At 49.6% G+C, this 26,539-nt stretch overlaps 1 protein-coding gene across 1 annotated transcript in view; it reads left to right on the forward strand.

Annotated features, from left to right (window-relative positions):
- Nucleotides 1-1,286: 1,286 nt before the first annotated feature.
- LOC146839268 (alpha-tectorin-like) overlaps nucleotides 1,287-26,539 on the forward strand; it is a 275,007-nt gene continuing 249,754 nt past the window's right edge. Inside the window, exon 1 of the mRNA XM_085650330.1 lies at nucleotides 1,287-1,860. The gene's annotated coding sequence lies outside the window, so the exon portion shown is untranslated. The remainder of the gene's footprint in view (nucleotides 1,861-26,539) is intronic.

Raw genomic sequence — 26,539 nt, forward strand, 5'->3', positions numbered from 1 at the left:
CAGGGGTTCACCCACTAACACGATAGCAGCAGACCCTGTATTACAGGGGTTCACCCACTAACACGATAGCAGCAGACCCTGTATCGCTCGGTCTCACCCACACACGATAGCAGCAGACCCTGTATTACAGGGGTTCACCCACACATGATAGCAGCAGACCCTGTATTCCTCAGTCTCACCCACACACGATAGCAGCAGACCCTGTATTCCTCAGTCTCACCCACACACGATAGCAGCAGACCCTGTATTCCTCAGTCTCACCCACACACGATAGCAGCAGACCCTGTATTACAGGGGTTCACCCACACATGATAGCAGCAGACCCTGTATTCCTCAGTCTCACCCACACACGATAGCAGCAGACCCTGTATTCCTCAGTCTCACCCACACACGATAGCAGCAGACCCTGTATTACAGGGGTTCACCCACTAACACGATAGCAGCAGACCCTGTATTACAGGGGTTCACCCACTAACACGAGAGGGGTTCACCCACTAACACGATAGCAGCAGACCCTGTATTACAGGGGTTCACCCACTAACACGAGAGGGGTTCACCCACTAACACGATAGCAGCAGACCCTGTAATACAGGGGTTCACCCACTAACACGATAGCAGCAGACCCTGTATTACAGGGGTTCACCCACTAACACGATAGCAGCAGACCCTGTATTACAGGGGTTCACCCACTAACACGATAGCAGCAGACCCTGTATTACAGGGGTTCACCCACTAACACGATAGCAGCAGACCCTGTATCGCTCGGTCTCACCCACACATTATGGAATCAGACCGTGTATTACAGGGGTTCACCCACACATTATGGAATCAGACCGTGTATTACAGGGGTTCACCCACACATTATGGAATCAGACCGTGTATTACAGGGGTTCACCCACACATTATGGAAGCAGACCGTGTATTACAGGGGTTCACCCACACATTATGGAATCAGACCGTGTATTACAGGGGTTCACCCACACATTATGGAAGCAGACCGTGTATTACAGGGGTTCACCCACAGGTGAGTGCTAAATACCCCGTATTGCCTGGTCTCGCCCACATTTCGACGGCGAGGGCTTGCGTCATCCACTGACGTTGAGAAGCCAAGGGCATGGTACATGTGTCAGATGTTAACAGGGGCCCATGGGAGCCCGTCAGAAAGACGTGGGCCCGCACAGAGGGCCCCAGTAATATGCAGTGGTAACTCTTGCCAAAGAGTGAAGCCGCCAGGGGAGGGGAGGGGAGGGGAGGGGAGGGGGACCCCCCCTCCACCCCCCCCCCCCCCCCCTTTTCCCTCTTCCTTCTGTGATCGACAGCTCAGGAAGCAGGAAGCAGGAGCTTTCAATAAGAAATTTGCATTTAGGGCCCAGTGAGGTATTTGAAGAATCCCAAACCTGCTGCGTGGCGGGAAGAGAACACTTGACTGACTCACTTATCTGATCACGCGTGTGATCTTGTCACACTAACGATGTCCCGCACAGATGACTCCTGTCTGCAGAGAGCGAGGGGAGGTCGCTTGGAGCAGGTGCAGGACGAGGCACTGAGCTGGGTTCGAGGCGCTGGGTTGGCATCGAGGCACTGGGTTCGAGGCGCTGGGCTGGATTCGAGGCGCTGGACTGGCTTTGAGGCACTGGGTTTGAGGCGCTGGGCTGGCATCGAGGCACTGGGTTCGAGGCGCTGGGCTGGATTCGAGGCGCTGGACTGGCTTTGAGGCACTGGGTTCGAGGCGCTGGGCTGGCCTTGAGGCACGGAGCTGGCTTCGAGGCACACAGTAATCTGAGGATGGAGCCGTGAAGGGCACGTCCTTCGTGCACAGACGCATGACCCGCCCCGTCTGCACTCCAGCCATCACCTCAGGTAAGTGCATTTAAATCCCTACCTCCTGGAGCAGGGGGTGCGTGGAGGTGGGGGATTCTGCTACCTTTGGGTCTCTACAAGAAGCTCCTTCCAGCTGGCCATATGTGCTCGGTCTGCGCGCGGTACATTACAGTCACCCCTGGCTTTGGCAGGTCGTTTCTTGCTCAAAGAGAGTCCGTTAGTAAATGTAAAGTCACAAGTGAGCCAAGATCACGCATGGTCAGTGCTGTGAGGTAAGCATAGCTTTCTCGGTCTGTTGAAGGCCTCTTGTAGTAGTTTGTTAAAAGCCTCTGTGAGCTCTAGTCTTTTGTTGATGACTTCTGGGAGCTGTAGTTTTTTTAAAGGGCTCTGGGAGCTGTAGTCGCTTGTTAAAGACCTCTGTGAGCTCTAGTTGTTTGTTGAAGGCCTCGGTGAGCTGTAGTTGTTTGTTGAAGACCTCTGGAAGCTGTAGTAGTTTGTTACACGGTCTGGTGGCTGTTGTCACTTGTTAAAGACCTCAGGGAGCTCTAGTCACTTGTTAAAGACCTCTGGGAGCTGTAGTTTCTTGTTAAAGACCTCTGGGAGCTGTAGTCATTTGATAAAGACCTCTGGGAGCTGTAGTCGCTTGTTACAGACTTCTGGGAGCTGTAGTTTTGTTAAAGACCTCTGGTAGCTGTAGTTATATGTTAAAGGGCTCCGGTAGCTGTAGTCATTTGATAAAGACCTCTGGGAGCTGTAGTCGTTTGTTAAAGACCTCTGGGAGCTGTAGTCGCTTGTTAAAGACCTCTGTGAGCTCTAGTTGTTTGTTGAAGGCCTCGATGAGCTGTAGTTGTTTGTTGAAGACCTCTGGGAGCTGTAGTAGTTTGTTACACGGTCTGGTGGCTGTTGTCACTTGTTAAAGACCTCAGGTAGCTATAGTCGCTTGTTAAAGACCTCTGGGAGCTGTAGTCGCTTATTAAAGACCTCTGTGACCTCTAGTTGTTTGTTGAAGGCCTCTGTGAGCTGTAGTTGTTTGTTGAAGACCTCTGGGAGCTGTAGTAGTTTGTTACACGGTCTGGTGGCTGTTGTCACTTGTTAAAGACCTCAGGGAGCTATAGTCACTTGTTAAAGACCTCTGGGAGCTGTAGTCGCTTGTTAAAGACCTCTGGGAGCTCTAGTTGTTTGTTGAAGGCCACTGGGAGCTGTAGTAGTTTGTTAAAAGCCTCTGTGAGCTCTAGTCGTTTGTTGAAGACTTCTGGGAGCTGTAGTTGTATGTTAAAGGGCTCTGGGAGCTGTAGTTTTTTTAAAGGGCTCTGGGAGCTGTAGTCACTTGTTAAAGACCTCTGGGAGCTGTAGTTGCTTGTTAAAGACCTCTGGGAGCTGTAGTCATTTGATAAAGACCTCTGGGAGCTGTAGTCGCTTGTTACAGACTTCTGGGAGCTGTAGTTTTGTTAAAGACCTCTGGGAGCTGTAGTCGCTTATTAAAGACCTCTGTGAGCTCTAGTTGTTTGTTGAAGGCCTCTGTGAGCTGTAGTTGTCTGTTGAAGACCTCTGGGAGCTGGAGTAGTGTGTTACAGGGTATGGTGGCTGTAGTCACTTGTTCAAGACCTCTGGGAGCTGTAGTCGCTTGTTCAAGACTTCTGGTAGCTGTAGTCGTTTGTTAAAGACCTCTGGGAGTCTGGGAGCTGTAGTCACTTATTAAAGACCTCTGGTAGCTGTAGTCATTTGATAAAGACCTCTGGGAGCTGTAGTCGCTTGTTAAAGACCTCTGGGAGCTGTAGTCATTTGATAAATCCCTCTGGTAGCTGTAGTCGTTTGTTAAAGACCTCTGGGAGCTGTAGTCATTTGATAAAGATCTCTTGTGAGAAGTTGGCCTGGCATATGCTGGTCACTAGTCATAGTGGCCACCTTGTACAAGTCCAATTCGAATCTTATGGTAGATAGGTTTAAGACAACCTTTTAAAGAAAGCTATCCTAGTGGTAGCTGTGGAGAGCAGCCTTCAGGCTAAGTCTCAGAGGAATGTAAAGCAGCTTGTTTTACCTTATAATCTCTTGAATTACCAAATGAAAGGACACCACACAGGTATATATATCAAATATATATGTATTTATTTCTAGACACACTCTACTAATCTCTTTATGAGATTAGAAGTCAAGGACATTCACAAATATCAACGTTTCACAATAAGTTAAGCACAAATATGGCTGGGGCCCTAGGGGCGTACCAGACCATATACTAAAAAAGAGGTTTAGAAAGCAGATTTGCAAGGGGACAAGGCCTAGGGCCTGTAGAATCGCTGGGTCTTCACTAATCCATCCAAGACAGGTAAGTATAAGACCCACAGGAGACACGTGCAGTGTGAGAACACAGCTGCGGGTTCCCTATTGATTTCAATTGAGCAAGCGACTTACAAGGTAAGTAATTCGAGGGCCAACACACACTAGGGCACCGGAGTGCACGAATTACCTCACCCAGGGAAGCCGGGTGCATAGGTGTCTTTTAGTGTCCGGCCGCGTCGTCGTTTTGTATGGAAGCCGATGAAGATTTGCTGCTTGCGAAGACTGAAGAAGTGTCCGGTGGAATCCAAGGCTGGACTCAAGATGAAGATGACCTGAAAGCAGAAGGGACAGTGTTCACAGTCACTTGCCAGTGACCAGGGGCCAGGTGGATGGATGCCCACGGAAGTCGGGTGATTTCAGGTGATCAAGGGTGTTTTGACTCTTCACCCACGAGGTCCAGGAGGCATCGACGATGACCAGGAGCTGGATTCGGAGTGTCCCATGATGTCTGCAGCTTACTGAGGTGTTCGCAACCGGATTGGAGCCAACAAGCCTTTGCAACATTAAGTCTTGTGGAATGTGAAGAAAGTAAGCGGTGCAGACCAGCAAGGTCTGAGGGACTCACCCAGCGAGGTAAGTGAGGGCAGGCCTGGAGCAACCAGGGGAGGCCTTTGGTTTGATAAGAAAGTCTTCGGGGGACCCACAAGCCAACGGACAAGGGATCGCGAAGACGCCTTGTGAGGAAATGCTTTACAAGAGCCCACGGTCACTCGGGACGGGGTAGGCCTCTGATTTTCGGTGCACAACTTGCTGGAGGCTTGGGCCACAAATGGTCCAATGCACAAGTTCTAAGAACGTCGTGAAGGGGTTGCACTTGACAATAGTGCACGGTACCCGGGTATTGTTGTTCCTCATCATTTGTGGGGTCCACTCGCCACAGCTTTGCTGGGGACTCATAATGGCCGTCGAGAAGTCAGGAAATCTACTTCTGGGGCTGCAGGGACCTTGACTCCAAGGGAGATTCTTCTGTCTTCCAAAGGTAGTGGAACGTCGAAGGGCCAGGATTCTTCTTGTAATGCGTCGTCCAGGGATATCTAACTTGCAAATCAAATTTCAAAGCTTTATTCGACAGCATGTCATAAAAGCATACTAACATCCTAACAATACCATAAATATAAATACTGTTTTAAAATACAATATATGAATTTAAAATTACATTAAATCATAATGCTGGCGAATAGTTCCAATGATTTTAACAACATCAATTTATCTATTAAAAAAGTAAAATCTTAATATTTAAAATGGATCAACAACATTTAGTGTCAATACTCATTGACCAGCTTCTAGAATTTTTAGGGTACGGGTGCGTATTATCCATGCCCACCCCAAGAATTTTGCGACAGCAATATCCAAACAAGGGGTGCAATCAGATTCAAATATTCTTAGGGCTTCCTTATATCTGCGTATTCCCAAATTTAAACATACTGGTTTTATCCACCTATGACGTGGAGCAACATACAATGGACAGACAAACAGGAGATGACCAGAGTCCTCAATCAAGTCTCGACAATGGGGACATTTGTTGTCCTGAATAGGTGACCATCTATAGGTGAATGCATTTACAGGAAGAGACCCAATTCTAAACTGAAAATACAGTTTTCTATCAATGGGCCTTTCTATAAGACCCCAAAATGCCTCACAAGATGGAATAAATTTGACGTCAAGAAAACGACCTGTTAGATTGGAACTCTGACCAGAACTGAAGGCAGAAGTCAAAATCATATCCCAGTACAATTTTTTGAGTGCAGACTTAGATGGAAAACTTAAGCCATTTAGATCATTCCATAGATGCTCTAATTCTAGTTTTTTTAGCAAATCTCTAATTTCTTTGAGCCATGCAATGGAATGAAAACGATCAGCCCTAATAATATCCTTCAAGGCGATGGCATAATGAGCTAGTTCCGGAGTTACCATGATCCGCCGCCAATAAAGGAGTGGGCGTAATCGTGCCAAGTCCTCTACTTTTTTCCTGCCTAGGTCATATGCTAATGGAATCATTGGGGTACTTTGGGGAACTCCTGTTAAACAACGTAAAAACTTGTTTTCTGCTAATCTTAGTTGATTCAGGTTGCCAAAACCCCATAGTTCCGAACCATATAATGAAGCACTAATCACTTTCATATTGTAAATTTCCAAGGCTGGAGTAATAGGTTTTGTCAGAGAAGATTTATATTTAGAGACAATTGCGCCCGCTAGCTGATGAAATTTTAAAGCAGCCATGTCAATATGGTTAGTCCATTTCATGCTGTTCTGGAGGGATATCCCTAGATATGTAAATGCCTCAACTTGCTCCAGCGGGGTACCGTTAAAATTAATAACACCTCTAAAATTTTGCCGCTGGTTTAAACACATAAACTTAGTTTTGGAGGTATTTATCTCAAGACCGCGTTCTCGACAGAAGTCACCAAATGCATTTAGTGCCTTCTGCAGGCCACTTGGTGTCCGTGAAACTATCAACGTGTCGTCCGCAAACATGAGAACAGGCACGCGAGACCCAGCCAATACAGGGGCATCTGTGGGCGAACGGCTCAGATGTTCAACAATGCCATTTATAAACAGGGAGAACAACGTGGGCGCCAAGACACATCCCTGCCGAACACCACGCTCTACAGGAAATGTGTCAGTCACCTCCCCCTGTGTTCCCCACTTAATTCGTGCATAATTGTTCTCATGCAGGCGGACAAGTAACGTTAGTAGTTCCGGTGCTATCCCTGCATCGTCGAGAACCCTCCAAAGTTTAGAGCGGGGCACTAGGTCAAATGCTGATTTCAAATCTATAAAGACAGCATAAAGGGTCCCATTGATCAGCTTCACATTCCTCCAATAGAGTGCTAGGAAATAAAATACCTGATCAACCGAACTGGTACATGGTCTAAACCCAGCTTGGAACGGGGATAAAATGCTATTTTCTTCAATCCAAGTTTGTAATTTGTTTTGTACTAATCGACCTATGAGTTTTTGAGCAGAGTCAATAAGACTAATAGGTCTATAGTTGCTTGGTAATGATTTATCCCCTTTTTTAAAAACTGGGATTATTTCAGCCCCTTTCCATGAAGGGGGAATGGGTGCGCCTATAGCTATAGAATTAGCTAGCCATTGGAAATATTGACACCAAGATGATCTATCAGTTAAAAATACGTCCGCAGGTATCCCGTCCATACCAGGAGTACGGCCCCTGGTTATACAATCTAGAGCTAAATTAACATCTTTAATCGAGAACACCTGCGTTTGAAAATAGATAGCGGGAGGAAGTGAGTGCTCTCCTTCAGACGAAACTGAAGCATATTGCGGTCTGAAGAAGTCAACCCACTGGTTATTTGCCACATTATTTTGGGGTGATGGCGCAACCCCACCTCTGTCCCACTTAACTATAGCCCAAAACTGTTTCTGATCCTTGGCCAAGCAAGCAGATTTCAGGTCTTGCCAGTGCTCCTCGTCCCATTCCTTCTTAGCCACTAACTGTACTTGTCTATATGACTTCCTAGCAGATCTCACATCTTCGATGTTTCTTGATCTGAGAGCTACACTTAATCTCTGGCGAGCTGCTCTACAAGTTTTGTTAAACCATCCCACCTCAAGTGGTTTGCCCTTGTTAACTTTCCCTCCCTCAGAGGGCTTCATAAAAAACCCTTGGAGATTTGAGAAAAGGATAGTATGGGCCTCAAGCATAGATGAAGAAAAGTTATTATCAGACGATCGGGCTTTTAAATTAGCCACTTCGTCAATTACCAATTTTTTAAGGTCCTCTAATTTCTCCGGCTTTTCTATAAATCTGGCCCATTTAACATGCCTCATGTTGTTTGATACAACAATATCTAGGCTAGTTTTTGCCCCACCAATTTTGGGTTCAATAAGCCCGTTAGGAGCTTGTAGTTCCAGGCACAGGGCATTATGATCGCTTTCTTCCCGTGCAATTATGGTCATATCATTCAATCTATACCAAATCCTAATGTCCACCAGGAAGTAATCTATACGGCTAGTGGACCTACCATTGTCAAATGTACTAGCACCCTGGCGATCTGACCTAGTACGCCCATTAGCAGCTCTGAGCCCTCGCTCTAAACAGAGTGCTTTAAGTTGAATGGCCGCAGCGGTCCATCTCTTAACTGGAGGAAGATCCAGCTGAGGAACGCCCCATCTACTGTCCTCCTCTTCAGCAAGGAACTGGTCCTCAGGGCCAAGGGTCTCGAACGTCGTATTAAAATCACCACCCACTACAATAAGCTTCTCCAATGGTAGTGTAGAAAGATGATGATCTAGGGCAGATGTCACGTCGGATGAGGTACCTCCGACAATCCCTCTAGCATAAATGTTGGATATAACCATTCCCTGGTCATTAGGCCAGGTGATGTTTAATGACAAAATGTCGTTAGATTGAAGGCTATATTGATTAATTTTGCAACATAGGGATTGGCGGATCCAAATTATTAGGCCACCAGATGGTCGGCCTTTAGTTTTTTTGGTGGCAGGTATATAGAAATTAAGGAATCCCAAACGATAAACCGGAGCCAAGGACCACGACTCTTGAAATAGGATTATGTCGAACTGGTCAACAAAACTGTACCATTCAATTAAATGTAGCTTATTGCCTATTCCTGCAAGATTCCAGGATAAGAGGGTCAGGCGTGACTCGGTTTCAAGAGAACAAGAAAACTCATTTATTGTTAATGGGCTTTGGAGCTCACCGTCAATCCTATTCATGTGTTCAACGTTAATACGAGGGATACCTGATGATTCATTTATTAATACTTTTGATCCTATGTTTCCATGTCCTGGGTGGCTGGGGGATGTTAACCTGCGCGGTTCTATTGCGTCTGACTGGGTTTTACTGAAATTACATGTTACGCTATTTTCTTGACAGCTGGCGGGAGCTATGAGAGTGGACAAGTTATCAAACAATACCAAGGTTTTGTTCTCTAGTCTATCCTCCCCGTCAAGTCAATCACAATCATTTAAATCTGACAAGACCCCATACCTATTTTCTAAGCTGATGTTCCACTTCCTAGTAGAGTCACTCCTACCCCCTATGCTAGGCATTGGGATCCACCCTGGCCTCAATGTCGCTCGATGAGCTACCCAATTCCTCCCACAATAAAAATATTTTAGTGTTAGAGGAATGATAGCACCATGTCTTCGTTGAGGGGGAAATATATTGTTCAAAACATTGGGGAGAGCTTCTGGGTTAGAAAAGTTAACAACCACACAGTCTCCTGCGTATTTTTTGGGATTATAGCCTAGCCATGAGACTCTTCTTGCCATGATGATTTCCCCGGCTAATTGCTGCACTCCCCCGGGGGACATCCTCATGTTATTTACCATCCAGTGCAAAGATTTGCTAATGAGAGAAGATGTAGTTTCTATTTTATCTGACGGCAACGTGGGTACATTAGCAAGGACCAATGTAAGGGGGTCGGCCTCAACAATACATTGGAATTGGTCATTCACTGGACGATGGGCAATGTGGTTAGGTGGAGGATCGGGTTTGGATACCTTCTGGGAATTCTTATCAGTTCTAGATTGCAAAGGCGAGGGATTCACTATCTCTTTTTGCGTAGCCCTTCCTTCGCCTCCAACGGGCAGAACATTTAGAGAAGATCTACTTGATACCGGGGACATAACTCTGGTCACTTCTTCCACTGGTCTATTTATTAGGGCACTCAATCTAGCTACCTCTGCCATTAGTTTATCGATTTTGGCTACCAAGGGAGTGATAATACTCTCAATTTTGGTGTCAATCATATTTACTATTTTTGTAGGTAGTTCATTCTCAGAGTTTTTAACTACATGTAGCTCTAGCCCCTCTGCCTTTTTCGTGTTTTTAGTTACGGAGGTAGCCTTTTTCTTCCCTGGGCGAGTCCCATTGTTTTTAATCTGGGATTTCCTACAAGTTCTGACTGCCCTAACTCTAGGGGGAGGAGCGGGGGACTTAGATTCGACCAGTTCAACATCCATAGCCAAGTCTAAATCAGTAGTAGATTGCGAATTGGCAATTGGGTGCACACTTAGTTCAAGGATGTCACTGTCTAAGGCCTCTGTGTCAATTGGGTGCTACTATTGACCAGTGAGGGAGAAGCCAGCAGCGAATCAGACAGGGGAATCGGTAAGGGAAGATTAGTAGAACAAGTTGACCCCAATGACACCCTCCTGTCGTTATTGATCTTACTAACAATCTGTATCAGATAGTTGTCCATGGTGTTCGAGATTGAGGACATTTTTGGTTTTGACATGCTACCACAGAGCTATAACAATATCTAATGACAGCACGTTATTATAATGGTGAAAACTGTAAGCAATATCAGTCAACAGTAGTGCCTTTCGGACTTAGTATCGATGAAAGAATCACTCTACCACAAACAAAAGTGAAGTGGCCCGTCCCGTCCTCTGTCGTCCTCGGACGGCCTCAGGCGGCCCGCCCTTTGCCCGGGCTTAGCCTGGCGGTGCCCGCGCGTCCCGCGCTGCGGGATGAAAGTCTGGTTTAAAAGAATCCGTGGGCCAATAGCGGGAGATCAGGCGCAACACACCTCAGTGACAGTACACGCTTCTGGGAGATGTAGTCCAGGTAAGCTCCCCTCCGCGGTCTCACCGGCAGCCCAGCAGCAGAAGCAGCCTCTCCAAAGACAGCGCAGAGTAAGTTCCAGCAGATTTGCCCAGAGACACGAAGCGGGACCCGCGACAGCGGGTTCCGCGAGATATTTAAGTGATTGAGGGCGGGATGTCAGGCGCAACACACCTGAGTGACCGCACACGCTCCTGGGAGATGTAGTCCAGGTAAGCTCCCCTCCGCGGTCTCACCGGCAGCCCAGCAGCAGAAGCAGCCTCTCCAAAGACAGCGCAGAGTAAGTTCCAGCAGATTTGCCCAGAGACACGAAGCGGGACCCGTGACAGCGGGTTCCGCGAGATATTTAAGTGATTGAGGGCGGGAGGTCAGGCGTAACACACCTGAGTGACCGCACACGCTCCTGGGAGATGTAGTCCAGGTAAGCTCCCCTCCGCGGTCTCACCGGCAGCCCAGCAGCAGAAGCAGCCTCTCCAAAGACAGCGCAGAGTAAGTTCCAGCAGATTTGCCCAGAGACACGAAGCGGGACCCGCGACAGCGGGTTCCGCGAGGTATTTAAGTGATTGAGGGCGGGAGGTCAGGCGCAACACACCTGAGTCACCGCACACGCTCCTGGGAGATGTAGTCCAGGTAAGCTCCCCTCCGCGGTCTCACCGGCAGCCCAGCAGCAGAAGCAGCCTCTCCAAAGACAGCGCAGAGTAAGTTCCAGCAGATTTTCCCAGAGACACGAAGCGGGACCCGCGACAGCGGGTTCCGCGAGGTATTTAAGTGATTGAGGGCGGGAGGTCAGGCGCAACACACCTGAGTGACCGCACACGCTCCTGGGAGATGTAGTCCAGGTAAGCTCCCCTCCGCGGTCTCACCGGCAGCCCAGCAGCAGAAGCAGCCTCTCCAAAGACAGCGCAGAGTAAGTTCCAGCAGATTTGCCCAGAGACACGAAGCGGTTTCCCTATCTTATACTAAAAGAGAGGGAGGGACTAGCTCTATGACCACTCCTCTGGGAGGGTCAGGGGAGTGGGTGGTTACACCCACTTCCCTTTGTCCAGTTTCGTGCCAGAGCAGGGACAGGTAGCCCCCGAACCGGTTTGAGCTGGCATATGCACAGAGGAGCCTACTGCTCCCGCAGTGCAGGACTTCAAAGCACTCTAGAAGTGCACACACCCAGCCCCAATACACTAAATCCTGTCTGGAAGGTGGTAACATCTCCCTGTGACAGGATGCCTATTGTTGGGTCTCCTTCACTGCGAGTTTCGGTCAGCAGCAGGAGGGCAGCCCAGTGTCTGTGCTGGTGGCATCCATTTTGTGATGCCAGGGCTCTTTCAGATTTCTACCGTGTTACCACAGTAGGTACATGTCGTCCCCTCTAGAAGGGTGGGATCATACTCCCACACCAGTTACTGGTTTGGGGATATTATTCCAAGTTGTTTGACACCAAACACGACATGTTTTGATGTAGTCATTCCAAAGTTAGCATTTAACCGTGGGTTATATTGCACTTAAGAGAATATGGTTTACCGCATCCACAAAGAGCCGCAAAGAATAGACTCTGCCAGCTGCAGAGGGGTCGTGCTCATGCAGAGGCACCCCCTCACATTGTAAACCAAGCACCGTGCCCTCAGGATTGATAGGGTCTGCCTTAGGGGTCACTGATAGGTTTATATGTGTGTGTATGGTGAGATATAGGGAACCTATACCTCAGTGAGGAGTGCTAACACTACCTCACCCAGGCTGCAGTAGCAGGCCTGTGGTGTCAGATTGAGTCTGCTTCCCAGGGGTGGCATAATACATGCTTCAGCCCCTGGTAGGCCTGTGAAGTACCTATGCCCTTGGTACCTAGGGTACCATATACTAGGGGCTCATAAGGCACCACAGTATCCAATCACTAGTGCATCCAATATGCACTCCAAGTTGTTTAGAGAGAACAGAGAGACTGGGGCCCTGATTAGCAGGGACCCAGCCAGACTATAGCCAGAAACCAGTGTTAACATCAGAAAAAAAGTGGGGGCAACATTAGTGCAGATCCTACTCTCCTACACAAACCCCCCAAACGCAGGGACACTAAACTAACCTTGACCAGTTGAGTCGTCGTGTTCTAAGTGGAAATACCTTGAGAGTCCATCTGCATTGGTATGTTGGGTCCCAGGTCTAAGTTCCACTGTATAGTCCATCCCCTGCAGGGAAATGGACCACCTTAGCAGTTTAGGATTTTCACCTTTCATCTGTTTGAGCCATAGGAGGGGCTTGTGGTCAGTCTGAACTATGAAGTGAGTGCCAAACAAGTATGGCCTCAGTTTCTTCAGGGCCCACACCACAGCAAAGGCCTCCCTCTCTGTAGCTGACCAACGTTTCTCTCTAGGGGTCAGCCTTCTGCTTATAAAAGCTACTGGCTGGTCTTGACCTTCATCATTCAGTTGAGACAGTACAGCTCCCACACCCAGCTCTGAAGCATCTGTTTGGACAATGAACTTCCTGGTGTAGTCTGGACTCTGTAAGATGGGGGCAGTGCACATGGCCTGCTTGAGGTCTTCAAATGCCTTCTGACAGCTAGCTGTCCACTGAACCTTTTTTGGTATTTTCTTTGAGGTAAGATCATTTAAGCGGTTCACTATAGATCGATATCCCTTAACAAACCTCCTATAATACCCAGTCAGGCCTAAAAAGGCTCTCACCTGTGTCTGGGTTGTTGGAGCTACCCATTCCATTATGGTCTGGATTTTGACCTGCAATGGTTGAACCTGGCCTCCACCTACAAGGTGGCCCAGGTACACAACCTGACTCTGCCCTATCTGGCACTTAGTGGCCTTGATAGTGAGGCCTGCTTTTTGCAGGGCCTCCAAAACATTTCTGAGGTGGACCAGGTGATCCTGTCAGGTGGAACTAAAGACAGCAATATCATCTAGATAAGCTGAGCAATAAGTTTCCATACCTGCCAGAACTTTGTTCACCAACCTCTGAAAACTGGCAGGTGCATTTTTCAAACCAAAGGGCATTACCACAAAGTGATAGTGCCCAACAGGGGTTGAAAATGCTGTTTTGGCCTTGGCATCATCAGCTAACTTGATTTGCCAATAGCCAGCTGTTAGGTCAAATGTACTCAGATATTTTGCTGAGGCCAAAGTATCAATGAGCTCATCTGCCCTGGGAATTGGATAGGCATCAGTCCTGGTGACTGCATTGAGGCCTCTGTAGTCAACACAAAACCTCATTTCTTTCTTACCACCCTGGGTATGAGGTTTGGGCACAAGGACTACTGGACTAGCCCAAGGACTATCTGAAGGCTCAATTACACCTAGTTCCAACATTTTCTGGACTTCAGTCCTGATACAGTCCCTGACATGGCCAGGTTGCCTGTAGATTTTACTCTTGACAGGCAGACTGTCCCCAGTGTCCACCTCATGGGTGCACCAGGAAGTCTGACTTGGGGTCAGACTAAACATATGTCTGTACTGTTGCAGAACTTGTCTGCATTCAGTTTGTTGATGGTCAGTGAGGCTGCTTGCCAAAGCAACACCTTCTACTGACTCATCATCAGGGTTTTGTGAGAGCAGGTCAGGGAGAGGGTCACTCTCCTCCTCCTGTTCCTCATCAGTTGCCATGAGCAAGCCCATGTCAGCCCTGTCCACATATGGCTTAAGTCTGTTGACATGGAGCACCCTAAGGGGGCTCCTGGGAGTTCCAAGATTCACCAAATAGGTGACTTCTCCCTTTTGCTCAACAATTGTATGGGGGGCACTCCACTTGTCTTGGAGAGCTGCTGTGGCCATAGGCTCCAACACCCACACTTTCTGTCCTGGCTGATAGACAGTCAGTACAGCCTTTTGGTCATGCCAAGCTTTCTGTAGTTCTTGGCTTGCCTCCAGGTTTTTGGTTGCCTTCGTCATGTATTCAGCCATCCGGGAGCGGAGACCAAGTACATAGTCCATCACATCCTGTTTGGGAGGTTTGAGAGGTAACTCCCCGCCCTCCTTCACCAAACATAATGGACCTCTTACAGGATGCCCAAACAGAAGTTCAAAAGGGCTGTAGCAAACCCACTTCTGTGGAACCTCCCTGTATGCAAACAGAAGGCAGGGAAGTAAAAGGTCCCATTTTCACCTAAGCTTTTCTGGGAGCCTTTAATCATTCCCTTTAGGGTTTTGTTGAACCTTTCAACTAACCCATTGCATTGTGGGTGATAGGGAGTAGTGAACTTGTAGTTTACACCACACTCCTTCCACATTGCTTTTAGATACCCTGACATGAAGTTGGTACCTCTGTCAGATATAACCTCCTTAGGGAAACCCACTCTGGAGAAAACTCCAATGAGGGCTCTTGCCACCACAGGGGCTGTGGTGGTCCTCAGGGGAATTGCTTCTGGGTACCTGGTGGCATGATCCACTACCACCAGGATAAACCTGTGCCCAGATGCTGTTGGAGGGTCTAGGGCACCAACAATGTCAATCCCTACCCTTTCAAAGGGAACCCCCACCACAGGTAGTGGTATCAGGGGGGCCTTTGTTGTGCCACCTGACTTGCCACTGGCTTGGCAAGTGACACAGGAGCGACAAAACTCCTTTGTGTCCTCTGACATGTGTGGCCAATGGAAATGTGGGACAAGCCTGTCCCAGGTCTTGTTTTGGCCCAAGTGTCCTGCTAAAGGGATGTCATGTGCTAGGGTCACGAGGAACCCCCTAAACTTCTGAGGTATTACCAACCTCCTGGTGGCTCCAGGGGTAGGATCTCTAGCCTCAGAATATAGGAGTCCCTCATCCCAATAAACTTTATGGGACCCACTAGCACTCCCAGCAGCCTCAGCAGCAGCCTGCTGTCTGAGGGGTTCAAGAGAGGGGCAGCACTGTTGCTCCTTACTCAGATCTTCCCTGGAAGGTCCCCCGGCCCCCAAGAACACAACCTGATCTGGCTGAAGTCCCTCTGGGGCAGTTACTTCTTCAGGATCTGCTTCTCCCTCAGGAGGGGAATCTTAGATCTGAGACAGAGGGGACGGCACTGCCTTAACCCTACTGCTCCTCCTCTTGGGTAGCATCTGGTCCATAGTTTCAGGATCCAGAGCTGGTTCAGCTTTATGCATTTTGGCCTGTGACCTGGTCACAGCAAATACCTCTGCAGGTATGCCCAACATCTCAGCATGAGTCCATAACTCCACTTCAGACCAGGCTGAAGTCTCTAGATCATTGCCCAATAGACATTTGACAGGGAGGTCTGCACTGACTACTACCTTTTTAGGTCTCGCCTAGACAGCGCTTGCGCTGTCTCTACGAGACATGCAGTGTACACTTTAGTGAGGAAGTTTCTGTAGAAGCTCCGCCCATCTTTTATATTGGCTTAGGTCAGTAACTACAGTCTTCCTATTGGTTTAAGGCTTGTTAGTCCCGCCTCATGATGATTAAGTCGTCATTTGTATCCTTCCAAGGCTACTGACCCCTTTACCGGCGCACTTCTTTCTGACACGCGGCCTAATCCGTCTGGAAGCGTGTGTGAGCGCATGCCCAGTCCTTGGAAGGAGAGGCGTGTCAATGCAATGTCACTGCCACACTAAGTGTTAATTCAATGACAAGACCAAAGACTAACAAATGATGCTTATCTATAATTGATTAACGGAACCATCTCACGGTATACGTTACCTAAGACTGTTAGAGCGACATTGAAAAAATTGTTAACAGGCAAAGTGTGACAGCCCAGTTCAAGTACTTTGCTGCCTTACACCTAAAATAGTGAGAAATATCATTAAGTCGTTTGTGAATGGAAGATAGATACCTGTCACAGTGCATAGGATTGTGGGTATGCATCTGCCCTGCTCAAGTCCCGCATGACGCTATCAGCAGGTCTACACGCCCATTAGGGCAAAGTCTCGCGACGTAACTGCTCTTGCACTGACAGCTCCAGCATTGAGTGAAGAGAGAGGGGCATGGCCATGCAGCCGTGCTGCTGGCAGACCCCAATCGCCCCCTCTCTCCCCCCCCCCACAGGACGACACCATGCGAACCCGCATCGGCATCCACAGCAGCCAAAAAAATAATAAGCCCAGCTAACTCCAGTAAAACAAACATCATTTGTAAATATCTTTATAGAGTAATGACATCGCCGCTCACCCGCCGCCCCCCTCCCTGTTCGTGCCTTCAAATGAGTATAGATAATAAACAAAGCTAAAATCAAAATGATTACACGATATGCTCTTGAAGAATGTAATCATGCGAGAACGAAACCGTGGCTGCTCTGTAGCAAAGCATGGTGGGAATGCAAATTTTCCACGAGTACGGTGCTTCCTGCAGACGTCATTTCCCCGTTACATATATGAGGGTGCAGTACCTCAGGTGATTACTAGGTGTCCCTGTATAGTCAGGCTCTACACAGCCTGCCAGGACACATTGAAAGAGCAGGAGCACTCCATAGTTTTAAGCGCAATCCTCCAGTTGTTGAAAATTATATCCGTCTCTCCACCCGGCAGCCAACTAGCCCAGCTGAACTGTGCGAACCACTTCGCAGTCAGCCATTATCAGCCTTAGGCCAGTCGGGCCCGGGAGAGAGTCACCAGACAGAGGACCATTTAAACCTTTCGATTTAGCCGAGTACGTAAGCTTGGCCTCATAAGCATTAGTCTGGCCTGCACAGCAGTGAAGCTCAGCCAACCGACATACGTTAAAAAAAAACAGGCAGGCCCATCTATCAGCCACCTTGCCTCACAGCAGGCTGCCCAGCCGTACAGTTACAAAAACGTAACTGAAACATTATTCAACACGTGACGGCTCTTAGCCATAAGACCGAGCATAAAGCTGCCACTGCATAGTCAGCAAATGGAATTGCAGATAAAACATACATCACACCAATGTTACGGGGGTATAAATATAAATAATAAAGCTGAAAACAAAAATCATCCCATGATATACTCTTAAAGAATAATCATGCGAGAATAAAACTGTGGCTGCTCTGTAGCAAAGCATTGTGGAAATGCAAATTTTCCATGAGTATTGTGCTTCCTGCAGACGTCATTTCCCCGTTAGATATATGAGGGTGCAGTACCTCAGGTGATTACTAGATGTCCCTGTATAGTCAGGCTCTACACAGCTGCCAAGGTTTCAAATTGCTTCTATGTGACATTTACATTATTTCAGTGTCCTACGAGGCAATATTTCTCTCCATGTGTTCCCATACCTGGCGTGTCACGCAGCTTGGTGCTTACTTTCCCTCCATATTAAACAATAGTAGATGTTTCGGCACCCAGGCTAATATGCTGCATAGCTAAATACATACAAGGTCCCAAAGGCAAGACCGGTGCACTGCAAATGCTGTTGAGGCCAGTTACCCCTCCCCAGGAGAAATTCAAAACTGCCAGACTATGGTTGGTCCTGACATTGCTTGCATTGATCACCTGGTACATTTCACCCAGGATGATCTGTTCAGGGTCCACCAGATCATCTCTCACCTGTGTCCCTGAATGCCAAAGCCTGTTTGCCATTTATGATCGGCTGCTGTTTGTATTTGCCCAGATTACTGGGGCTCACTAGGAAGGACATATCAATGTCAATGTCTCCATCACAAACCAGCAAACCAGCAATGCCTGTGCGGGTACTCTGACTAGGCCAGAGTCCACATCAGAACCCAGGGTCAACCCTTCTACACCCTTATTCTGATTACCACCTCCACCAGTAGCTGTACTAGGGGGAACAGTGGCCTTAGGGGCCTGAGTGGTGGTGGTTTAGTCTTTGGACTTGTTACAATCAGAAGTCCAGTACCCTTTCTGTTTACAGAATTTGCACCAGGGCTTCTTTTGGTCTTTTCCCTTTGTAGACTGTGAATCCCCACCAGATGCAGATTTTTGGGGCCCTTGTGAAGACTTCTGGTCTTTTGACTTATCCCCACCTTTCTCAGAGCCTTTAGGATCCTGCTTCTTAGTGTCACCCCCTTAGTTCTGGGTTTTCTGCCTCACCCTGGTTCTGACCCATTTGTCTGCCTTCTTTCCCAATTCTTGGGGAAAGGTCAGAGCAGAGTCCACCAGGTATTGATGCAACAACGGGTTCTGGCAATTATTAAGGATCTGTTCTCTCATTATAAGATTATACAATCCCTTAAAATCAGTAACTCTACTACCAACCAGCCAACCCTCCAGAGCCTTGGTTGCACAATCTACAAAGTCAGTCCAGTCCTGAGTCTGTGCCTTCTGGGTGTCTCTGAACTTCAACCTGTACTGCTCAGTGGTTAAGCCAAACCCATCTATCAAAGCACTCTTCAGGACTTCATAGTCATCAGCATCCTCTTCTCTAACAGTGAGGAGCTTGTCTCTGCCTTTATCTGAAAAGGAGAGCCACAAGATTGCTGCCCACTGTTTCTGGGGGACCTGTTGTACTTTACAGGCCCTCTCCATAGCAGTTATCCATTTGTGGATATCATCCCCACTCTGGTAGGGAGGAACAACCTTGGACAGGTTCCTATGGTCTGGGATGTCATCTCTGACTCTAGGGATACTGTTGCTGCCACCAGGGGGTTCTAACCCCTCTTTTCTAGAAGCTCTCTGGAGCTCAAAGGCTTCTTTATCTAATGCCAACTGCTTAGCCTTAAGGGTAAACCTTGCTTCCTCATACTGAAACAGTTTCTACATTCTTTCAGTGGAGGTCTATCTTCTATGAAAGTATGAGCTCCTCTGATGGACAGATTCTCTTCCAGAGTGATATGAGTGGTCAGATTCCCTAGAAGGGGACCTAACCCTCTCTTCTATTCTGTCAGTTCTCTTAGGGAGAATTCCTCTGTCCTGTTCAGATCCTTCTGGATCTGGCCCTTCAATTACAGATTCCTGGTCATCTTGATTTTCATCATCAGACCCAGATAGTGTAATTGACCCACTCCCTGATTCAGATCTGTTAGATCCTAGAGCCAACCTCAGATCATCTGCTGTAAGCAGATCTATCAGGCCTACTGTGGAGGGACTCTGTCCTAGCTTCAGGTGTCTTGCAACACACATGGTCAAAGAAGGTCATGTCCTTATACTGAGGCTGGGTGGACCCATTGGTTCCAACCCTTAAGGACATTCTTGTCGCGGTCTTCTGGTTCTCCTCAGGATCAGGGCGATGCTCAAAGGGGTCCCCCTCCTGACCTTCCCAAACTCCGATTCTAGATAACAAGAGTGTTGAGGCGATCAGGCGAGGGAAGGATAGGGTGGGGGCAGCGTGGGAAGGCGACACCTGAAAAACAAAGTACAAGCAATTAGGCACCTCTCACATGCTATCTACTCTCAGGTGGTCTCGCTAGTTCCTCCTCCTACCTGCCAAGGCGTCTCCCTGCCAATAGTTCCTCTAGCAGCTACCAATCGTCTCTCGGAGACTGCTGCACCGGGACCTATGCCAAAAACCAACAAGTGCAAGAAGGTTAACACGGGCCAACCTGACCATTCATGCCCCACCGAGCTTCACTCTCCCAGGTCTCCGTACATACCCACTCTTAACCCCCACTCTCTTGTAACCAGAAACTGAGGAAGGAAGGAGTAGTGCAAAGGAAGGAATCCAGACAACCCTTATCGTCAGGGCTCCTCTGCTTGGCAGTTAAGGAATCACTTTCTATCCGTCAAAGCTAGTTCCAATATCCGCCTCACTCTTTGAAAGTCTCGTACCCTTTTAGTGTGGGGGCCCGGCTCCACCTCACTGGCTGCCAGAGGGCCGATTAAAGCAACACTCCAAAAACAAAATACATGGCCGGCTCCACCCACATGGCTGCCAGATGGCCGAAAACATTAATTCAGCGTTACCAAGACTCTGTACACAAAAGTAAGAATGGGCACCTGCCACGGTCCGGGCCGCCGTGTAAACCTTCACGGCCCGCCTGCCGATATTTGCTGGTGTCCGCGCAAAGCTGCGCAATCAGCGGGGTTTCGGTGACGTGAGGAATCACCGGCTTCACCTCGCTTGCTCTGTTCTGTGGTTCACGACGCAGGCAAGACCAGCCCTGCTGCGCCCTCTTCGGAACTCGTGCCGCTCCACCACGGCCGTCCCCGGAAAGGTTCCGCCTCTTCCCGAGGCTCTCTTCCAAGCACCAGAAGAGCAGAAAAATGCACAGCCGCTCGAAAGCCTCCGGCTGCTTCCAGGTTTCAGAATCACGAACAACGTCTTCACGCGTTGTTCGTGTTAATAAAGTCTTTCGCCCCTCCCCTTGTCTGGGGTTGCTGGGACGTGTAGTTCCACTGGCTTTCACCGCGCAACTACGTAGGCGCCCAGGCCCTCAAACCCTGACAGTACGCCCCCCTCCCCAGCGCCTCCTTGACCCTGGTTTCCCCGGATTGCGGGCATGGAATAGGCGTGTTGCCTGCGGGGCGTGAACATTCGTGCTGGGTTCCCACGAGTCGTCTTCGGACGGGTACCCCTTCCAGGAAATCAGGTACCACAACTTCCCTTGTCTCCATTTCGAGTCCAGGATACGTTTCACTTCGTACTCCAGCTGGCCATCCCGCATTACTGGAGGTGTAGCTCGGCTTCTGACATTCCTGGCTGGTTTCAGGAGTCCGCAGTGGAACACGGGATGTATACGCAGGCACGCCGGCAGCTTCAACTGATAGGCCACAGGGTTGATTTTCCGCACCACCGTATAGGGCCCTATGTATCTGGGATGGAATACGCTACGCCACCTAAAGCGGATGTTTTTTGTGGAGAGCCAAACACGGTCTCCCACCTGGTAACTAGGCCCTTCGTGCCTGTGGCAATCGGCCCATTTCTTCTACCGCTGCTTGGCTCGCTGCAAGTTGGCCTGTAGTTTCTTATGGAGTTGTAAGAGGCGGTCGACTTGTTCCATCACGGTGGGCTGGTTTTGTACCTCTCTTGGAACGACCAGCGGCAACGTAGAGACATGAAAGCCGTGATTGGCTCTGAACGGCGTTTCGTTAATGGAGCTGTGCCAAGTGTTATTGTACGACAGCTCTGCCAACCACAACAACGAAACCCAAGAGTCCTTGGCATCCTCAGAAAAGCAGCTTAAATACTTTTTCAAGGTTTGGTTCAGGCGCTCGGTCTGCCCATCAGTCTGCGGGTGAAAACTGGTGGACAGAGCGGCACTCACCTGAAGGGCCTTGCACCACATGCACCAGAAGCGGGCCACGAATTGAGGGCCCCTATCTGAAACAATAATCCGGGGGAGGCCATGTAAACGCACCACCTGCGTCAAGAGCATCTGCGCTGTTTGCCCCGCCGTGGGAAGGTTTTTGCACGGTATAAAATGCCCCATTTTCGGCAGGCTATCAACCACCACCAAAATGGCGTTAAACCCTTGGTCCAGGGGTAGGCCTAGAACAAAATCCAAACTTATCGTGTGCCAGGGTTGAGGTGGTGTTGGCAACGGCAGCAGTCGTCCCCTAGCCTTGCCGTGTTCTCCTTTCGCCCTAGCACAGGTCTCACAGTGCAATACCCAGCGTTTTACATCTGTGACCATGCCATCCCACCAGAAATATCGTTGCACTAGATGGAGGGTCTTCTGGTTTCCGGGGTGTCCTGCTAGCACTGTATTGTGGCACCAGTTGAAGGCCTGTACCCGTAGCTCTTGCGTGGGCAGAAACAACCTGTTTTTGTGGAGAGGTATTCCGTGTTTCAAGACCCGACATGGGTCTTGCTTGGCCCAACGCTGCCACCGCATCGTCGAGCGGCTGTCCTTGACCTGGTCCACGAACTTCTCCGCTGTGATCACGCACAGGACCTTCTCCGGATGGACGATAGCCTCCAGCTGATGCTGCTGGGTGCCTTCGCTTTCATCAAGTCTCGACAACGAGTCGGCTTTCCGGTTCTCTGAGCCTGGACGAAACGTTACTACAAACTCGTATTCCGCGAAGAATAACATCCATCTCATCTGCCTCTGTGAGAGGAGCCTCGCGGTCTTCATATATTGTAGATTTTTGTGATCGGTGTACACTGTGACCGGATGGTGAGCCCCCCATAAGTAGTGTCTCCACTCCTGGAAGGCCTTCTTGATGGCCAATAGTTCTTTTTCTGGGACTGAGTAATTGAGTTCCGCAGGATTTAGTTTCTTTGACAAGAAAGCCACCGGGTGTAACTGTCTGGTCAGTTTGTCTCTTTGCGACAACACCGCCCCCACAGCGATGTTGGAGGCATCAGCCTCGACGATGAAAGGGACATCTGGTTGCGGGTGTCGCAAGATGGGGGCAGAACAGAAAGCCTTTTTCAGCTGGAGGAAAGCGTCCATGGCTTCTGGAGTCCATAGGAAGACGGCCCCCTTTCTCAACAGCCTAGTGATGGGAGAAGCTAGTTGAGAAAAGTGAGAGATGAACCTTCGATAATAATTGGAGAAGCCCAGAAAGCACTGCACATCTCTCACACAGCGCAGCACCGGCCATTCCTGTACCTCAGTCACCTTTTCTCAGCCATCCTAAAACCCCAGGGACTCAGGATTACTCCCAGGAACTCCACCTCTGTGACCCCAAACTCGCACTTGCTAAGCTTGCAGTATAAGCGCTGTTCTTGCAATCTTTTCAGAATCATTCGGACGTGGCTCACATGTTGTTCAGGGGAGACTGAGAAGACCAGAATGTCATCGATGTATACGATGACAAATCTGTCGATGTAATCCTTCAGCACGTCGTTCAAAAAATACTGAAACGCCGCCGGGGCGTTGCAAAGCCCGAACGGCATCACCAAATATTCAAAAAGACCGAATCGGGTCTTGAACGCGGTTTTCCATTCATCCCCCTTGCGCACACGGTCCAGATGATAGGCCCCTCGTAAGTCGAGTCGGGTGTAAATGGTGGCCTCCTTCACCTGGTCCAGTAACACGGGGATGAGCGGCAGAGAGTACCGGTTCCTGATGGTGTTTTTATTCAACATGCGATAGTCTATGCACGTTAGAAGATCACCGTTCGCCTTTGCGATAAAGAAAAGAGGAGAAGCTGCAGGTGAGCGAGATGGGCGAATAAACCCCAAGGCACAGAAGTTGTCTAAATATTCCCGCAGGTGCTTGGTCTCTGGCTCGGACAAGGCGTACACCCGACAAGTGGGCATAGCCGCCCCGTCCACCAAGTCGATTCTACAGTCATACTCGCGATGGGGCGGCAGGGTCTCCGCTTCTTTTTCGCAAAATACCCCCCGATACTTGACGTATTCTGGCGGAAGCACGGTCTCTTTTTCGGCCGCTGTGGCCACCTGCCACGTCTGAGCGAGTGCGAGCGTTTGGGCGATGGATCCCCTGGCTGTCATACTCTTCTCTATACAATCTTTGGAGGTGAAAACTATGGTTTTATGTCTCCAATCTATGGTCGGGTTATGCCTCCACAACCACGGCATCCCCAAGATGATCTCGTATTGTGGGGCTTCGATGATGTTCAGGGTGATGTTTTCCACGTGGTCCTGGGTTTCGCCGCGGAGCACCAATTCCACCGCCTCCGTCTGCTCGGTGATAGGACCAGAGGTCAACGGTGTGCCATCCACAGCCAACACCATCTCAGGCTTGGACACTGGGACCCTAACCAACCCCAATCGATGCACCAGTCCATCGTCCATGAAGTTGCCAGTGGCTCCCGAATCGACCATTGCGAGAACCGAATGTGTTGCGGGATCGGTCTTAAGGAGCATGGGAAGTACTATGTGGGTTTCTGTTGTCGATTTTTTGCCCCCCGCCAGTGACGGTAATCTCCATTCCGTTTCCCGTACCTCGGTGTCTACCGTGTAGTTCGGATGTGCACCTCCCCCGGCGGTTGCTTCCGCTGCTGTGATGGCCACCCTCTTCCCTGCGAATCCCATCGTTCTTTTCTTGGGCTTTAGGGGACACTCCCTCACGTAGTGTCCCTTTTTCCCGCAGTACATGCAGAGTCCCAGGACTCTGCGGCTTTCCCTCTCGGATTTAGACAACGGGGGACGGACTGCTCCTACCTCCATAGGCTCCGGACCCGCCTCCCGCACAACATTCGGGGCGCGGCTGTCCGACTCCCCTCCGACCCCTGACCTCTCGCCTTTTCTCCGATCCCCCCCTCTCTCTGATAACCGGTGATCAAGGCGTAACGTGAGATTGATCAAATCCGTGCAGGTCGTGGGCTGGGGGTCTATCTGCGCCAGCACATCTTTAAGTTCATCCTTCAACCCTTGATAGTACAACGCCATTCTTTTTTCTTCGGGCCAGGCTGTCTCGACCACCAGCCGGTTAAACGTAGTCATATACGTGACCAAGTCTTTCTTGCCCTGACGCAATTCTAGCAGTTCCCTATCTGCGCTTAGAGTGGTGGCCCGGCGGTCGAACACCCTTTCGAATTCTTTTCGGAAAGCATTCCAGTCGGTCAGCAGCGGATCGTCATTCCTGACCAGAGGAACCGCCCAATCGGCGGCGTCCCCGGTCAGGTACGAGATCACAAAGGCCACCCTAGACAGATTAGTGGGGAACGACGACGGACGACACGAGAAGTGAAGCGTGATCTGGGTTAGGAACGTCTGAATTTTTAAGGGGTCGCCCGTATACCGCTCTGGACTAGCCAGCGGAATGGGCGGAGGTACTGTGACCTGAATATGGGGTGGACCAGCAGCAGCGTCAAAAGGGTTCCTAGCCTGTCTATCCACCCTCTTCCGCAATGCCGCTGTCTCAGCCCGAGATGCAACCAACTCTTGTTGCACCGCAGCCAAGGCTTGCAGCACATCCTCGAGCGTTGCCATCTTTGTGAATCGCCCCGACCGGGAGGAGAAGGTTACGTGAGTTCGTGATTCTGTTGCGGTCTTCCGGTTCTCCTCAGGATCAGGGCGATGCTCAAAGGGGTCCCCCTCCTGACCTTCCCAAACTCCGATTCTAGATAACAAGAGTGTTGAGGCGATCAGGCGAGGGAAGGATAGGGTGGGGGCAGCGTGGGAAGGGACACCTGAAAAACAAAGTACAAGCAATTAGGCACCTCTCACATGCTATCTACTCTCAGGTGGTCTCGCTAGTTCCTCCTCCTACCTGCCAAGGCGTCTCCCTGCCAATAGTTCCTCTAGCAGCTACCAATCGTCTCTCGGAGACTGCTGCACCGGGACCTATGCCAAAAATCAACAAGTGCAAGAAGGTTAACACGGGCCAACCTGACCATTCATGCCCCACCGAGCTCCACTCTCCCAGGTCTCCGTACGTACCCACTCTTAACCCCCACTCTCTTGTAACCAGAAACTGAGGAAGGAAGGAGTAGTGCAAAGGAAGGAATCCAGAGAACCCTTATCGTCAGGGCTCCTCTGCTTGGCAGTTAAGGAATCACTTTCTATCTGTCAAGGCTAGTTCCAATATCCGCCTCACTCTTTGAAAGTCTCGTACCCTTTTAGTGTGGGGGCCCGGCTCCACCTCACTGGCTGCCAGAGGGCCGATTAAAGCAACACTCCAAAAACAAAATACATGGCCGGCTCCACCCACATGGCTGCCAGATGGCCGAAAACATTAATTCAGCGTTACCAAGACTCTGTACACAAAAGTAAGAATTGGCACCTGCCACGGTCCGGGCCGCCGTGTAAACCTCCACGGCCCGCCTGCCGATATTTGCTGGTGTCCGCGCAAAGCTGCGCAATCAGCGGGGTTTCGGTGACGTGACGAATCACCGGCTTCACCTCGCTTGCTCTGTTCTGTGGTTCACGACGCAGGCAAGACCAGCCCTGCTGCGCCCTCTTCGGAACTCGTGCCGCTCCACCACGGCCGTCCCCGGAAAGGTTCCGCCTCTTCCAAGCACCAGAAGAGCAGAAAAATGCACAGCCGCTCGAAAGCCTTCGGCTGCTTCCAGGTTTCAGAATCACGAACAACGTCCTCACGCGTTGTTCGTGTTAATAAAGTCTTTCGCCCCTGCCCTTGTCTGGGGTTGCTGGGATGTGTAGTTCCACTGGCTTTCACCGCGCAACTACGTAGGCG

The sequence above is a fragment of the Triturus cristatus genome, chromosome 4_1 (genome assembly GCF_964204655.1).
Source record: "Triturus cristatus chromosome 4_1, aTriCri1.1, whole genome shotgun sequence".
In the NCBI taxonomy this organism is placed as follows: Eukaryota; Metazoa; Chordata; class Amphibia; order Caudata; family Salamandridae; genus Triturus; species Triturus cristatus.